This window comes from Diabrotica virgifera, chromosome 1 (assembly GCF_917563875.1).
Source record: "Diabrotica virgifera virgifera chromosome 1, PGI_DIABVI_V3a".
In the NCBI taxonomy this organism is placed as follows: domain Eukaryota; kingdom Metazoa; phylum Arthropoda; class Insecta; order Coleoptera; family Chrysomelidae; genus Diabrotica; species Diabrotica virgifera.
Genome location: NC_065443.1, coordinates 198842903 through 198861302, shown reverse-complemented (window position 1 = coordinate 198861302; position 18400 = coordinate 198842903).

Below are 18400 nucleotides of genomic sequence, written 5' to 3'. Positions count from 1 at the left end.
TGAAAACGTTCTGAATTGGACATATTTTATTCAATCCATTGGGATTTTTTAAGTTTTAATAAATATACCAATTTACATAGAAGTTGTTTTACTTCTTGTTAGAATTTTTCAAAATATTTATATACCTATATTAAGTTCCTTTTAGTGTTTGATTGATTAAAAGTTAATTTATCTACTCTATCTCATATTATGTATAAGTTTTTAGATTGTGAAAACTGTCATTATAGATAGCAGTGCGTGAAGGATTTAAAGTGTGCGTGTAGTAACAATGTATTTTAAATGGGATTTACATTTTCGCACTGTTTTTTCGCACACTTTCATATAATCAAATATCCTTAACTTTCGCATTGTCATGGTGATGACAGGTGAGCAATAAATTACAACAAAATTTTTGACAATTTTGTGGTTTGAAAGAAGTAAGAATTTTTAAATGTCAAAATTATAAAAATTGTAGAATAGAAATAGGGGAGTGCATATAGATTTTCACTTCGGAAAAAATCAAACAAGATAGAACTTTTTGTAATTTCATTAAGAAATGTTTAATAAACAACATATCAAAAAGTTCTACTCGAGAAGTGGGTGCTTCATTTTTTATTAAACAAATGAACTGCGAAATTAGATGTTTTTTTAAATAGCTCGGAAAATAAAAAAAGCCGAAAAAAACTGACTTGACCGTTGAAGAATTTTACAAAAAAAAACCCTCTATAAAGATTTTTCTAAAATTATATCTGTAGCTTCCATAATTTTTTATTTATAACTCTAAAGTCACCCTTCTCGCAAACATTGGCGCACTGTAAACTAGCGTACGGCGAAGTGCACGGCTGAGTTATTTTAATGTAATTCTTTAACTAATGGATCAAATAAAATTTTATAAATTGATCATCAAAGAAGAATAATTTAGCTATCTTATGGTTGTAACAAAAAGAGATAAAATGTATGAAAATAACTATGGTGTGGGCGGAAAATGAGACTTACATGAATTTAGTTTAAAAATGATTTAAAAATGGTAACTAATACAATTTTTCTTATAAAACTCTTAATTTTGCACAGCTTACCTTTCAGATATCTTACTAAACGATGTATCTCTTAAAAAAAATTTCAAAAATTTAATTCAAATGATACGACGTCTCAGAAAATGTAATTTTTGAAAACTTCGTATATTACAGAATTACCACCAATTTAAGACTGTATTACTATGTTTGAACAGATTTATTACAGTTTTATAGGTGCTTTTTTAAAGCTTAGGATGCAATCTTTAAAATGCACTAAACTATTTTACTTTACATGTGAAATACACTATTTCTTTTTGAGAAAATTAAGAAATATAACAAAAATGTAATAAAAAAACCGAAAATTACCAGTTAAAAAAAATTGGTCAAAACTTTTTTCTTTAAAACTCACCTAAAATACATTTAATATTAAGCTTCAACAATAATAAATGTTCAACAAAAAAATTTTTTTCAGCTCTTATACAGTATGTCTGCGTAACTTGAAACCTATTAATAACCTATACAGAAGTAAAAACTTCAAATTGTATTTTGGTATAAAATAGTTTATTTAAAACTTCTAAAAGTCATCCACATGGATTGCAAAACGTTTTCGTTCTGAACAGAACATCTTCAGTGCCTGGAATGAAGTATTTCCACGTTAGATTAAGGCAAAAAGTTAAAATTGTGACTGTTAATGAGAAAATTATGTGGAGAATACTTACATTCCGCAAAGTAGTTGTAACTAGCACACCAATGAAGGTGGTAACTTCAAAATATATGGCTTACATTATACCTTATGATAAAATATTATGACTACAAGTCGATGTTACTAGATTAAAATATGTATGTGCCTAAAGAGCAACATGCTTCCCTGCTCGAAAAAACTAGGTACTTGCCATTTGAATTAGCACAGACCAACTGATGTAAAATGAAAAGGAATGACAAAGAGTGACATGACAAGACAAGGTAAAGTCAATTTTTGGTTACGAACTTCAAAAAGTGTAGTGTTAATTTTTGGATTTTAATAAAATGTAAAGGTAGGTAATAGCTGATTGAAAATATAATTAAAAATGTTTAAAAAAAAATAAGTTTAAAAAAATAATTTTAAAATAATAAATGTTTAAAAATAATTTTTTAAACATTTTTAATTATATTTTCAATCAGCTATTACCTACCTTTACATTTTATTAAAATCCAAAAATTAAAACTACACTTTTTGAAGTTCGTAATCAAAAATTGACTTTACCTTGTCTTGTCATGTCACTCTTTGTCATTCCTTTTCATTTTACATCAGTTGGTCTGTGCTAATTCAAATGGCAAGTACCTAGTTTTTTCGAGCAGGGAAGCATGTTGCTCTTTAGGCACATACATATTTTAATCTAGTAACATCGACTTGTAGTCATAATATTTTATCATAAGGTATAATGTAAGCCATATATTTTGAAGTTACCACCTTCATTGATGTGCTAGTTACAACTACTTTGCGGAATGTAAGTATTCTCCACATAATTTTCTCATTAACAGTCACAATTTTAACCTTTTTGCCTTAATCTAACGTGGAAATACTTCATTCCAGGCACTGAAGATGTTCTGTTCAGAACGAAAACGTTTTGCAATCCATGTGGATGACTTTTAGAAGTTTTAAATAAACTATTTTATACCAAAATACAATTTGAAGTTTTTACTTCTGTATAGGTTTTTAAACTATTGTATACAGCCAACTATTGGGATTTTTCCATTGATTTTACCTATTAATAACTTTTTTATTATCAGTTTTAGGAAAAAAAGTTATTCTTTATAAAATACTCTGCATAGTATATAATCTAAGATGCAATCATCAAATGTCAACTTTTATTAATTTTATACGAGGTATGTCAAAAAATATGAATTTCACTCAAGAGTCAAATATTTCACAATATCGAAAATTTTTATAAAGAAAAGTTGTTTGGAATTAAAAAATATGTTTCAGTGTTCAATTACATCCTTTTAATTAAAATATTGTGAATAATAAAAGCACTTAACTCTTAAGTAAAATTCATATTTTTTATATACCTCGTATAAAATTGCAAAAGTCTGATATCTGTTTATTGTATCTTAGATTTTAGACCAGGTAGAGGATTTTATGAAGAATAACTTTTTTTCGTAAAATTGATAATAAACTAGTTATCATAATTGTAATAAACTGATGATGGGTATCCGTAACTTGAGAAAAAATTTAATTTTTTTTTTGATTAGAATGATGTAATTGTATATTAAAACATAGTTTTAATTTCAAACAACTTTTCATTATAGCATTTTTTGATATTCCGGAATATGAAGGTACTTTACTCTTTAACGAAATTTATATTTTTTAACATAACTCTTATAAAATTGATAAAATTTGATATATGACGGTTGAGTTTTAAATTTTTGACTATCCAGAGCATTTTATAAAGAATAACTTTTTTTTCGTAAAGTGGATAATAAAAAGTATTGCATGTCGTTCCTAGCTACGCAAACATACTGTATAAGGAGCTTCTGTATAAGAATTTTTAAATTGTAATGCCATATTCGGATTCAGCATAATCAAAAACAAAATAGAAACATATTTGATCAAAGTAAAATAATGAATTCAACGATATTTTTAAAATTATTTATACAAAACAATTGTTATTGTATAAACAATTAATAAACAATTATCGGCCAAATCTGCGAGTAGAACTTTTTACTTTAACATGTATATAAACTTAGAAAAATATAAGCTTGTTTGAATTTTTCCGAAACCATGCATGTTTTCGTTCTAATTGCACTCCCCTAAAATGAATTCTAGTGACGAAGAGTTACAGTTTTTTATTTGTTTATCGTAGATAAATTATTGTATGAAACTGTGCGTGAAGTACTTTTTGCGAACTTACGCGATGTATAGCACTCGCACCGCCATCGCTCGTGCTCTAAACATCGCGTGCGTTCGCAAAAAGCATACTTCACGAACTGTTTCATAAATACCTATTTTTAAACAGTGCTATGATTTTTTAATATGTCGGTGACTGAATTAATATTAGTTCAAAGTACGGTATTTATGTAAACTTAAAACTAGCAGCCATTCTGAAAAGGACAACCGATAATTTTCCAATAAAATATGAAAACATCAAAATTACGTGGTAATTTCGTTCGACCGCTCCCACGACAATAATTATAAGAAATAAATAAATAATAGGGACGAATTGTCATAAATCGATAATTCCATCAAGGCATCAGGCAAAGTAAGCAAAAGCAAACGGGGAAACACACACACACGTAAAAAGGGGCAATAACCTCTAACAGCTCGGGAAGGGTGAGTCAACAGATAGAAACCCCGGGGATGGGGAAACTCTGCGCAGTGTCGTGGATTTCGATTGGGCGGGCAGGATGAGTAATTTAATATTTTATTCGAAAGATTGGCCTGGAAGCGAAAATGCGTAGTAAAGCGAATGTTGTATTGTTGAGGCTGCGTTTTGTGACGTCGATTTTAGATGGATTTATCAGGTTTATCAAATTGGGATGCCTACTTGATGGATTGTTAACTATGTTTTTAGTGTCTTTACGTAGATAGCATGTAGGATGTTCTTAGAAGGAAAAGTTATCTTCCGTTATTTAGCAATTATTAAGTTACTAGTCTGTATTGATTAAAAAAACTAGTATGTAATAAACATTAAAAAAAATAACTGATTCTATTAAAACATTGATGCTACTATAGTATGCGATCTACCGTCGCGTTTCTACTATAGGTGTATGCGGTGTATAAGCTTTATACAATTACAATGCCGACAAAAAATCTTTGCACAGTCAATAAATCGCATAAAAAATAAGAATTATTATTCTCTCCCACTCCCACTCTCATACTTTAACTCCACCGTTGCCTGGTCCCAAGTCCAGGATGAGAAAGGAGGAGGGTTAAGCAAGGGACTAACTATTCATTCTTGTAAAAAAAACATAGTTATGAAAACGAAGCACATGCCTCGGACGGATAAGGACGGATCTTTTAAGACGACAAAAGCGACGACAAAGGACAATGAATATAGGAACCTGGAACGTACTAAGCCTATATCGGCCTGGAGCCCTAACTCAGGTGGTCAAAGAACTTGAATCTAGAAACATGGAAATAACTGCCTTACAAGAGATTAGATGGACTGGAGAAGGCAAACTAAAAACTAATAAATCAGTAGTATTTTTCAGCGGAAGTGAATAGGAACATCAATTCGGAACTGGCTTTATAGTCATGGAAAGTCTTGTGGGGTCAGTCTTAACTTTCAAACCCGTTAATGAAAGACTCTGTTATATCAGACTCAAAGGACAACTACATAACTATTCCCTAGTTGCTGCCCATGCACCGACAGAGGAAAAGGAAGAGCATGTAAAAGATAACTTCTATGAGAAACAAGAGGAACTGATAAATAGCCTTCCCAAACAGGACATGGATATTATCTTAGGAGATTTTAATGCAAAGATTGGGAAGGAAGCAGCGTACAAACCAACAATAGGTAACCATATTCTTTACGATGTCAACAACGATAATGGAACAAGGTTAATAGACTTTGCAGCGTCCCACAACCTACTAGTAAAATCGACAATGTTCGAACACAAGAAAATACACAAACAAACATGGGTCTCGGGTCTAGGACGTTTCATCGCCGCCGTTTCGATGCCGCCAGTTCGATGCCGATGCCGGCCGATTCATCGCCAGTCAATTAATCCCTATCTGATATATTTCCGAATTTTCGACAGTTACAATTATTAGTTATTTTTAGTATTAATTAAGAATTCTAGGAAATGCGAGATATGACGGCAATGGAATGGACTGAACCGGCGGCATCGAAACGGCCGGCGATGAACCGGCGGCATCGAAACGTCCCATTCCTTGGGTCTCCAACGACGGCGTCACAAGAAATCAGATAGATCATATTCTAGTAGATGCCAGGAGAGGTAATAACTGAGTAGACCTAAGAAGCCTAAGAGGAGCTGATGGACACACGGATCATTTTCTGGTAAAAACGAAGATAAGGACAAGAATAGCTTCCCAAAAAACACACAAGAATATACCAACACAGTTATGGAATACCGAATTTCTACGTGATAATGAGACAGATCAGAAATTTCAAAAGGCTATAAAAATAGCTCTAACACAGACAGAGGACTATAAAAACATAGACTCAGCTTGGGAAAATATAAAATTAGCTCTGACAAGCGTATCAGATGAAATACTAGGGCACAAAAAGAGAACAACAATGATAGACTGTGGACAGCGATGCAGGCTTTCCAAAAAAACTAGTCAGGTTGATACGGATGTGTATGGAACAGTTACGATGTAAGATGTAAGGTGATAGTTGGACAACAATACTCGGAGACATTTGAAATAAACAATGGACTAAAACAGGGAGATGCACTTTCACCACAACTCTTCAATTTAGCTCTGGAGCACATAATCAGAAGTGCAAGAATCGAAAAGCCCAATACAGTATTTCATCGAGAAGGACCAAACTTACTACTGCATTTGCAGACGATATCGATCTAATAGGTAACACACGATTAAGAATGAAGGAAACTTTCGTAAGATTCGATAAGGAAGCAGAGATGGCGCTCCAAATCAACGAAAACAAGACGAAATATATGTATATGAGCCGCAATAACCAAAGCAGAGACAGAATTGGCCAGAACATCACCATAGATGACTTTAACTTTGAGCGCGTTAGAGAATTCAAGTATCTTGGAACAACAATAACTGAAGACAATAACGGATCACAAGAAATAAACAACAGGATACAGGCCGGCAACAGATGACTTTTTGCCCTCCAAAACCTTATAAAATCAAAACAATTAACAAGACGTACGAAAATACAAGTCTATTAAACAATCATACGACCCGTTGTGATGTATGGAACCGAAACGTGGACGATAACAAAGGAAAACGAAGAGAGACTACTTGTTTGGGAAAGAAGAATCCTAAGGAAGATCTTTGGTCCTGTGCTGGATGAATCATCAGGACAATCTAGGATAAGAACTAACAAAGAGCTCGAAGAACTTTACCCAGAAGTCAACATTATAAAAGAAATAAAGTCCAGAAGACTCCAATGGGCGGGACACCTCAGAAGACATTCTGACCAAAGAACAGTAAGACTGGTGTGGGAGGAAGTCCCAACTGGAAGAAGACCACGCGGACGCCCTCGACTCCGGTGGCAAGATAATATAGCAAGAGACCTAAGAGCAATGGTCGTGGAGAATTGGATGGAGGTTGCTTAAGACAGAAAACAGTGGAGGCATGTTGTCGAGTCGGCTAAAACCCACGAAGGGTTGTAACGCCACGGAGTAAATAAGTAAGTAAGTACTCTCATACTTTAATATATCAATTTTGATTTTACTACTTTCACTACTTGTATTTAATGAGCTTCATTATGATGCAGATTTTTAACCAATATAATCGCGAGATGACATTCGCGTTGAAGGTGGCACATGCTCAGTGACCAATGCCGAGTCAAATAGGTACATATGCTTTGACAGTTCTCAATATGTAAACAAACTGACTAATTGAAAAATTAAATCTTTTTAAGAAAATGTCTGAAGACCTTAGGGATATTAAAAATTTATCCCAAAATTCATTTTAATAATTGTAATATTGAAAATATAAATATATCAGACAAATAATTAATTTATCCATATAACTACCTAATAAGTTTGCGTTACAAAATTAATAAATTTAAATATATTTTTTGTTGTGAATAATTATATAAAAAATCGTGTATACAATTTGCATTTAATTATCATTATAAAGCTCGAATTGTACACGAAACTCACCGCTACGTGGCTCATTTCGTATCGGTCATACTCATATCATAATGGCCATTATTAAATGCTCATTGCATAATATACTATTTTATTTTACATATTATTAATCAATATTAATAATTTAATTTGTCGTAACAATTTGCTATTTTAGTTGGGAATAAGCCAATTTTGTGGCTTACTTCCAACTAAAATAGTAAATTGGTATGACAAAGTATTAATTTGTAGAATTAAAATAATAATTCTTCTGACTTATGCGTTTTATTCACTTCTGTATACATATGCGATTAATTACCACAATGTTTTCTCAGAAGGGTTTGCACACAATAATTAAAGGCACCTTTGTTGGTGAAATGATTGCTAAGTACTAAGTAACTACTAATACAATCACTCCCTTTGTACTCCCTCTTAGCACTTATGGTTCCCAAGCGTGGACGTTTATAAAAGCAACCATGGACAAAATGATAAAAACGCAAAGAGCAATGGAAAGACGAATATAGCACATAAGACATAGCGAGCTAGAGAAAGCCAGATGGGCAGATGATATCAAGAAGGGCTCTAGGTGGATGAATGTAGAAAAATGGAAAAGGATTGTGGAAGCTTATATACAAAGATGGACCGAAGACGACTCATTAGATAGATCAAAGTACTAATAAATATTTATGCTACTACTATTTAGGAATATATTATAATGAACTTTATTCTTAATAAGCCATGCCTTTTATTCAGTACGTGAATTTACAGAATGCTTAGCTCTAATTATTTAGAAGATGTCCAATGTCTGAGGCGAATTTTAATTTTTGTATTGACATGATTTATACAATAATTGTTGGCAACTTATTGTTTATTTGTCTTGTACTAAATATTACCTCTGTTGGTAACTGTAGTGTTGTAATGTTTTATTTTTTTTACATGACCTATGCATACGTGTATGGTTTATTCCACGAAAATACGACTGTTTTGGATTATCGCGACAACGAATATTTTAGTGGGCAACATAAGAAGTACGAAAGTAAATGGCTCTAATAATTATTCCAATAAACAATGTAATTTGCAATTTACTTTCGTTCTTCATATTTTGCACAATAAAATATTCGTTGTCGAGATAATTCAACACTGTCGTATGTTCGTGGAATAGGGTATATGTATCAAAGGGTTAATAAAATTATCTATCTATCTATCTACCTTTTTCCAAATTTAGATTCTTTATATATTTATATAATTTAGTATTCTAATTGGAAAATATGCCACAACTTAACTTGAAAAATTATTTTATTGGGGTTTCGACTTCCACTTCGGACGTCGTTATAAAAATACAAAATATTAATAAATTAAACAAAAATGTTGCTTAGTAAAAAAATCCTTATAATAATTTAATTTAATCTGACTGATTTGTATCGGCAATTCAGATATACATTATACATTTTAAAGTAGAAGAGTTTAAAATGATATTGCCAATATTTATGAGTTGCGTTCTTGGGACGACTTTATTGAAAAATAGTTTATTCAATTACATAAAATCAACTTTAACTCAACAATATCCGTCACAAAAAAAATCGTAACGTGGTATGTCTTTAAAAAGACACCCACATGCAATGGTGACAGTAAAATACTAAGAAACAACATGTTTGTTTAATTTATTAATATTTTCTATTTTGATAACGTCGTCCGAAGTGGAAGTCAAAACGTCAATAAAATCATTTTTCAAGTTAAATTGTGGCTTATTTCCCAATTAGAATAGTAAATTTAGATTCTTTACTATTATGCAAATAATACCGTAACCCAGGGTACGCGCAAAAATATCAATCCCAGTTTGCAAATAAAATGGCCGATTATTTTTACTTACATTTATTTTGCTCCAAATGGTTATAACTTGTAAATAAATATTTTTTTTGCAAGAGTTGCCTTGCGTTTCATTATTTTGTGCAAATCCTTCAGGTTTTAAAAATACAAAATATTAATAAATTAAACAAAAATGTTGCTTATTAAAAAAATCCTTATAATAATTTAATTTAATCTGACTGATTTGTATCGGCAATTCAGATTTACATTATACATTTTAAAGTAGAAGAGTTTAAAATGATATTGCCAATATTTATGAGTTGCGTTCTTGGGACGACTTTATTGAAAGAAAGTTTATTCAATTACATAAAATCAACTTTAACTCAATAATATCCGTCACAAAAAAAAAATCATAACGTGGCTGTCTTTTTACGTGCAATGGTGACAGTGAAATACTAAGAAACAACATTTTTGTTTAATTTATTAATATTTTGTATTTTGATAACGTCGTCCGAAGTGGAAGTCAAAACGTCAATAAAATCATTTTTCAAGTTAAATTGTGGCTTATTTCCCAATTAGAATAGTAAATTTAGATTCTTTACTATTATGCAAATAATACCGTAACCCAGGGTACGCGCAAAAATATCAATCACAGTTTGCAAATAAAATGGCCGATTATTTTTACTTACATTTATTTTGCTCCAAATCGTTATAACTTGTAAATAAATATTTTTTTGCAGGAGTTTCCTTACGTTTCATTATTTTGTGCAAATCCTTCAGCTGGTTCGCACCATCGAGGTAGACCGAATACTACAGTAGCACCAAAAAATTTATCAAGCCATCTGGTTTAAAATGTTTTAACCTACTAACTTTATACTCCGGTCAACTTACACATCCGAGATTGCAAAAATTACGATCAAGCTAAAAATTGTCAGGATTGTTCAAAATACCATCATAAATGAAATCTAAAAAGTCCTCATAAATCTGACCCGAGCTAAAAAATTTACGCGGAGTCAAAGGTCACCAAATATAGTTTTTAGTGATTTTCACCGAAACGGTAAATTTTATCATAAAATTAGTTCTAAGAAAAAATGTAGATTAGATAATTGTCTATAAAAATTGTCGTATTACTTTTTTTCTAAGACCCACCGTTTTTGAGATGCAACGATTCAAAAAGTTGTAATCGTTTTAATATGCGCACACGTTTCCACACCACCTTTGTGGTAGTGTACTTAGCGCGTTTTTTAACGTGGTTTCCCCAGTAGGCCTATTCCACGGATCTGTTATAATTCAGTTTAATTTGAAGCTATTGAATAATTGATATTGTCAAGGGTTAAAAGTTATAAAATTTATAAAAAGCGGTATAAGTTAAAAAAAGGGAAATTAATCTAACTGGTTCATAATTTACTAATACTTCCGCTCCCTTTTCTCCTTGTTCTTCTTCTTATTTACCTTCTAGTTCTTCTTCTTATTGTTCTTCTTCTTTTTGTTTAACCTGGGTGTAAGTAAATTGCCTATGGCTCCTCGATAGAATCAAATGAATCTTCAATTGTTGGTGATTCAACATTGGAGCACGACAGGTTTTGACAATTAGTGCATGCTATCGAACAAAACAGTCTAACTTTTTTGCAACCACATTTAGCGCTACATCCCTTTTTACAGTTGCAAAAATTGTGTTCATAGGTTTTTCCGGCGCAGGTGGGAGTAAAGTTTGAATTGGTTCTAATTAACTGTCGACTAATTTCCATCCCCAGTCTTTTGGATCTAGCTGATAACCAAGCCACACTTGAACTTGGTAATATACCCGAAAAAAATGTTGATCAGCAGCCGCTGAGGTTGGAGGAAGACAAGATATCTGCACTTGTTTTTTATTTCGAGTATTTTTGGAAATTATTTCTAAACATGCATATCGAAACTTATAAGCACGTAAATTTTTTAGGCGCTCCATACATTACAAATTGAATAAGACTCATGAGTAAGAAGAATTATTATAAGTAAATACTTTGTCGTATCAATTTACTATTTGTGTTGGAAATACGCCGTAAAATTGAAATAATGATTCCTATTATTTTCGCGTTACATTCACTTTGTAAAGATTTCTTTGTTGGCACTGTAATGTAATACAGCTTATACATTGCATCCCTCGGTAGACCGCAAGCTGTATAGTAGAAACATTATGATATTTATAATATCTTATATCATTATGTGTAATATAAGTTAGTTGACCAATAGAATATTATGTTTACTTGTATTACAGCTTCAGTGGTGTATATGTTATAGTCAAAGCCCGAATTTCAGGCACTCCTACGTTTGATTAGGCAATCCTCAGGTCTGACAGACGGTCTTAGTCAAAGCCCGCAATAAATTACAGTTTCGGCCTTTGACTAGTCAAACCTAGAAGAGACTAAGTTGGTCAGGCAAAGGTCGAAATTAAATTTTGTGAAATCGGGGTTTGACTAGTCAAACCCCGATTAGCTATTTAAATGTCGTAATTTGTTAGATTAGGTTTAATTAAACGTCATTTTTTAATTTTAGTGTTTATTATTTTTATGTTGTTGTAATTAAATTAGTGTGTATTCTCACATGTTGAGGCATTATGGCATTTAGAATTGCTCAATACGTTAGACCTTTTACACTTACATAATTTTGAAGAGCATTTATTATTGCAGTAGCGTTTTATAAAACCTTGACCTCCAAATTTAGGATATTTTGTACTAATTTCCCTTAGAGTCAGCTTAACGTCTGGAATATCTTCGAAATTAATACCTCTTTGAAGAAAAAGAAAAAGTGTATGTATTTTTCCGTATTTCGTACCAACTTTATATAAACCGTCAACAATTGTTTTATCTTGTATGATACCCAAAATATTTCGAGCATCTCCTTTGGTTCTATCTGAATAAATAAAGGAAAGGCCATTGAAGGGCTTTATACCCAGGTTAATGCTATGAAACAAAAAAGTGAAAAAAAATGTCCTCCAATTTCGATCTGAAAAACTGTAACAATACCTACTTATCCCCAGCTTTGATAGAGCCAAAGGAGATGTTCGAAATATTTTGGGTATCATACAAGATAAAATAATTGACAGTTTATATAGAGTTGATACGAAGTACGGAACAATAAACATACTTTTTTTAAGAAATCAAATAAGAGAATGCAAAGAGAATTTTCTTAATTTCGAAGATACTCCAGACGTCAAGCTATCCCTAAGAGAAATTAGTAGATACAAAAGATTATAAATTTGGAGGACAAGGCTTTATAAAATACTGCTGCCATAAAAATGCTCTTCAAAATTATGTAAGTGTAAAAGGTCAAACGTATTGTGAAACTCTCTAAATGCCATAATGTCTCAACATGTGAGAATAAACCCTAATTTTTTTATTCTAATTACGACAAAATCAAAATAATTAATATTAAAATTAAAAAATGAAGTTTTATTAAACCTAATCTAACAAATTACAACATTTTAATAGCTGATCGGGGATTGACTAGTCAAACCCCGATTTCATAAAATTAAATTTCGACCTTTGCCTGACCAACTATAACATATATGTTATAGTCATAGCCCGAATTTCAGGCACTCCTAGGTTTGACTAGGCAATCCTCAGGTCTGACTGACTGTCTTAGTCAAAGCCCGAAATAAATTACAGTTTCGGCCATTGACTAGCCAAACCTAGGAGAGACTAAGTTGGTCAGGCGAAGGTCGAAATTTAATTCTATGAAATCGGGGTTTGACTAGTCAAACCCCGGAAATTTTGTGATGTATGTTTCCCCTGAATCTTTCAAAATGAGTGTGAGTTGAGTGAACGGTATTTGATTATTATTTATACGTAATTTGGTTTGACTAAGTATATGAATTTTATTTTAGCACAAACAGATGGAATGGATATGTCATCGCCAACTGTAAAAGAAGATATTACAATCGGAGAAAAAACTAAGGATCACCATAATACTAACGAAGCACCTGGACCGTCGCCCGTCGTCACTAGGAGAGGAAGAAAATTGACAAACAATTCAGATTACTTCTTTAGATGTGGTTTGTTGTATTTGCCAAAAAGAGAGCTCTGAAGCACATACGTGCATCATTTGTAATCAGGGTGGTATATGTTGTGTGAGCTGATAGCACACTTCGTGCATACTATGAAGGTTTTATGAAAATAAATAAAGGATAGGCGATTGAAGGTTTTCATGACCAGGCTAATCCTATGAAAAAATTTTAAGCGAAAAAAAATGTCTTCCCATTTTGATCGGAGAAACTGTAACAATACAGCTTTGATAGAGCCAAAGGAGATGCTCGAAATATTTTGGGTATCATACAAGATAAAACAATTGACGGTTTATACAGTACTGAGCGTGGTAATAACCGGTAGAATAAGGCAAAAGATGGAAAACACATTAAGTTGTGAGATAAAAAGAAATGAAAATAGTGGAGGTGGGAGATTTAGCTATAAAAAGTTATACATTTACATTCTACTTATTGTTTCCCACCTTTGGACGTATCGGACGAGTTTGGCAACTGCGATTGTGACAGTGACAGTTTTAGTTGACATACTCCTCTGATACGTCTAAAGGTGGGGAATATTAAATAGAATGCAAGTGCACAGGTTTTTATCGCTAAATCTCCCACCTGCACTAGTTTCATTTCTTTTTATCTCACAACTTAATATGTTTTCCATTTTTTGCATTATTTTGCCGATTGAAATACGGAATAATAAACACGTTTTTCAAGAAATTGAATAAGAGAATGCAGAGATAATTTTCTTAATTTCGAAGATGTTCCAGACGTTAAGCTGTCTCTAAGAGAAATTAGTACAAATGATTCTAAATTTGGAGGAAACGGCTTCATAAAATGCTACTGCAATAAGAAATGCTCTTGAAAATTATGCAAGTGTAAAAGGTCTAACGTATTGTGTAACTGTAAATGACATAATGCCTCAACATGTGAAAATAAACAATAAATTTTTTTATTATAATTACGAGAATATAAAAATAATAAACATTAAAATTAAAAAAATGACGTCTCATTCAACCTAATCTATAGACTAAGAGCCGCTATAGGTGAAGTTTCTTAATCATTTTAGGCACGACGGGACCCTATAACTTAAATAGTAGAACCTAAAAGAAAACATTTGAGCACTGTGCCGTTACTTTTCAGTGGCACATGCGTCTACAGTGGCGCATCAAACTTTGCACTTATGGACGGGATACATAAATTAAAAAATACCCTCCCTCATTACCAGAATTTAATTTTTTTCATTTTTTTAAGTTCTATGTGATTAAGACATAAGATTCATCGTAATTTTAACCCACCACCCCCTTCTCCCTGCCCCCACCATCAAAAACTTTATTTTTCGATTTTATTTCTTTTTGGTGGAATCCAATCAATTTTAAAATTTCAAAAAATTCACAGGCATAGTTAAGGCTTTTATAAAACACGTCTATTTTTTATAAACCTGTAGGTTGAGTGTACATAACCTCAAAAAAATTTTAAAATTTTTTTTTTTGGAAAAAAGTATATAACTTTTTTTTTGGGGACAGCTGCAGATCTAATTTTTTCTTAATATTGTGTATTTTATCAAACACTATATTTCTAATTTTTTTCAGATTTTTCTGTAACGCTGGTCACCTTCAAAAATCCAAAAAACTGTTTTTTAAGGGATTTTGGGGGGTTTGAACGTGTTTTTCTAATTTTTAAATATTCTAAAGGACTCAGTTACTTTAAGTTATATATAACCTATAAAAACAAAATTGATTTGATATATTATGAAGTCTATAAAATAGGGAAAATCACCCAAAACCCCCAAAAAACAGTTTTTCGGATTTTTGAAGGTGGGGAGCCTTACGGAAAAATCTGAAAAAAATTAAAAATATAGTGTATTATAAAACACACAAGATTAAGAAAAAATTAGACCTGCAGCTATTCCTCAAAAAAGTTATACGCTTTTTTGAAAAAAAAAATCTTTTAATTTTTTGAGGTTATGTACACTCTACCTATGGGTCTATAAAAAATAGGCATGTTTTATAAAAGCCTCAGCTATGCGTGTGAATTTTTTGAAATTTTAAAATTGATTGCATCCCACCAAAAAAAAAATAAAAATTAAAAATGAAGGTTTTGATGGTGGGGGCAGGCGGAAGGGGGTGGTGGGTTAAAATTACGCTGAATCCTATGTGTTAATCACATAGAACTTAAAAAAAATTAATTCTGTTAGTAAGGGAGGGTAACTTTTAATTTATTTATCCCGTCCATAACTGGAAAGTTTGATGCGCCACTGTCGACGCATGTGCCACTGAAAAGTGACGGCACAGTGTTCAAACGTTTTCTTTTAGGTTCTACTATTTAAGTTATAGGGTCCCATCGTGCCTAAAATGATTAAGAAATTTTACCTATAGCGGCTCTTAATCTATTATACTTCGCCTAATTTACTAACCGTTGCACGTCATCCGCGTCATAGCATGTGACGTCACATGGTACCAACACGAAATATTTAGGCGGTAGGTGTGTTCGTTTTTAGAATCATTTTGCCTAGTACACTGGAATTACAGCCATTAGACATATTTTATTATATACGCGTAGAAATAATATTTGACGATTTCTATTAATGTTAACCTAAAGAAATACACAATAATATGTTTCATTTAATTTGTATAAATGGATTATAAAGCATTATTATGAAGCAGATTTGTTCGGAACACACACTGTAACTGTAATCGAACGAAGGTAACATTTTAGAATAAATTGGTAACATTTATTTGACAGTTACGGTGATGACACTTCATATTTGTTTATATTCTTTACTATAAGTAGGTATATGTTTTATTATATTTACTGTTTTTATTATTTACTTTACTATAAAAAGATCCTCTACTATAAAAAATATAAATTTCACCTAATTTTATCACGACTTGGAATAATCGAGGTATCTGACAACTTTTTTAGTAGTTGTTATTGTAAACATATACAAAGAAACCTACCGGCTTCATGCCAAGAGTTCGGAGCCGTTTTTTAATTATTAACAATGCAGTGCAAAAACGCTTGCACTGCAAATCTTAAAAGATTGTAACTTAATTTTTGTTCTCTATTTCTTAAGTTTTTACTTATTTACATTGAATATTAATTTGTCTTGTTGTATAATCCACGTTGGCACGTTTACAATAATTATGTGATATATTTGATTTAAAATGAATTCAGGATTTTTTTATACTTTGGCAACTATGTCAACTTAGATCTCTGGCGTAGATAATGACGTGCAACGGTAAGTAAATTAGATGGACTGTAACAAATTACGACATTTTAATAGCTGATCGGGGTTTGACTAGTCAAACCCCGATTTCATAAAACTAAATTTCGACCTTGGCCTAACCAACTTGTGTATCCAAGTTTGACTAGACAAAGGCCGAAATTGTAATTTTGTTTCGGGCTTTGACTAAGACAGCCAGTCAGACCTGAGTATTGCCTAGTCAAACCTAGGAGTGTCTGTAATTCGGGCTTTGAATATAACATATATACGTGGTGTACTAATACATATAATGACGATTAGAACTCTTTCAACTCTTTAAATCGTTGTATCTCATAAACGGTGGCTCTTAGGAAAAAAGTATTAAGACATTTTTTATAGATAATTATTTAATCTACGCTAGAAAATCGCTAAAAACTATATTTGGTGAACTTTGACCCCGCTTAATTTTTTTAGCTCGGGTCGGATTTATGAGGACTTTTTAGATTTCATTTATGATATGATGGTATTTTAAATAATCCTGCCAATTTTCAGCTTGATGGTAATTATTGTAACCTCACTCCTATTTTTGAGTCTAACTAGACCGGTCTATTATTAGTTTCTCGAGCAATTGATTCACAACTTTGTTGCAGATTTAATCACTCACTATAATTAGTGCTGTACCTGATAATCATGTTTTTGACTAAAGACGAGAAGGAGATATTTATGTACTGATATAATAAGTGACCTCTACTATCGACCATAACATTTTATTGTGGAAGATTTGGATAACTGCAATACTTCAATTTCTAGAGGTATTTTATAGCTGGATTTGATAGCTTCAGATCGGTTTAAAGATTGTCTTTTTAGAGAGTGATAGTTTATTACAGAACGTTAACTTACTAGTTTCGACATATTATCCAATACATTTGCCTAATACAAATTGTTTTTTAGTAAAGATATCCTTCTGCAGAGTCAGTTGTGAGTCGAAATGAATGTTTAAGAATTTTTTGGTCATTTGTCTCATTTAGTTGCTTTCTATTAAGTGATTCTATTAAGAGAATGGTGATATTCACCTTGTTTGATTGTGAAGGTTACTAGGCCTCATTTGCTCGACTATGTTTATACAGTGATGAGCGCGCTAATAACCAGTAAAATAAATCAAAATATGGACAACATAATGCGTTGTGGAATAAAAACAGGTAAAATTGTAGATGTGGGAAGTTATCGGTATTAACCTATAAAACATTATCACTTTCCATAGTTTCCCACCTTTACACGTTAGCTAAGAGCTAGTTGACTTTAGTCATACATATGACGTTAAACTGACATTAACATTTTTTTAATATTAAATAATTTTGACGGAGCTGTTAGAACAAATAGAATGAGTGAGTTTGGAAGCAACGCTGTCCATAAATAAATCAAACACAAAGATTTTGATTAATGAGTTTATAATTTTACTTAAATTTTTCTAATGTTCTAATATTTTCATTTAAAACCAATTTACGAATTAAACAGACACAAAGTAAGTTATCAATCGAAGTAGCACAGAAAACGAAAATAAATACCGTTCCCATACCAGCAGATTGACAACAGGTGGAATACTTTCTTTGGTTACACCTC